We start from the raw sequence: 660 nt of genomic DNA, 5'->3' as shown, positions 1-660 counted from the left end.
CGAGCTGAGCTTGGCTCGCTCGTGTTCGGCTCGTTTACACCCCTATTTATACCACTCAAGTATTAAATATCACATACAAATACCACTACTTTAATTTAAAAAAGTTGAAATACACACATTTTTATGCATTGATAAGGTGATTTATATATAGAAAAAAATAAAGTAATTTTGCTATATATATATAATGAATAGTTGTTTTTTTTAACGAAAAACAGTTTTTCTCTTAATTGTTTTTAATTAATGTACTCTTTAATGGGTTAGTTCTTTTTGAGCCTATAAATAGGCCTAAATGAGCGGGGTAGAGTCATGGATGCGTGTTGCGGCGGGGCGTTGCGGCGGTGTATCCCGGCGACGCGTTATTGTGATGTGTCGCGACGACGTGTCGCGGCGAAGCGTTACTGCGGGGCGTCGGGGCGACTCGATGCATTGAGACTGTGTGCCACGGCGGCGAGTTGCCACTATGCATAGCGGCGACGCGTTGCGACGAAGTGTCGTGGCGGGGCGTCGCGGTTAGGTAACATGTTGCGGTGGAGCGTTGTGGCTAAGCTTCGCGGCGGAGCGATGCATTGCGGCGGTGCGTCGCGGCGAAGCGTTACAGTGATGTGTCGCGGCGACGCTTTGCGGCTAGGGCTGTTAACAAGCCGGGCTTGAGCGAGGTCA

Source organism: Phalaenopsis equestris, unplaced genomic scaffold (genome assembly GCF_001263595.1).
Source record: "Phalaenopsis equestris unplaced genomic scaffold, ASM126359v1 Scaffold000878, whole genome shotgun sequence".
Lineage (NCBI taxonomy): Eukaryota > Viridiplantae > Streptophyta > Magnoliopsida > Asparagales > Orchidaceae > Phalaenopsis > Phalaenopsis equestris.
This window is presented reverse-complemented; position numbering follows the sequence as displayed.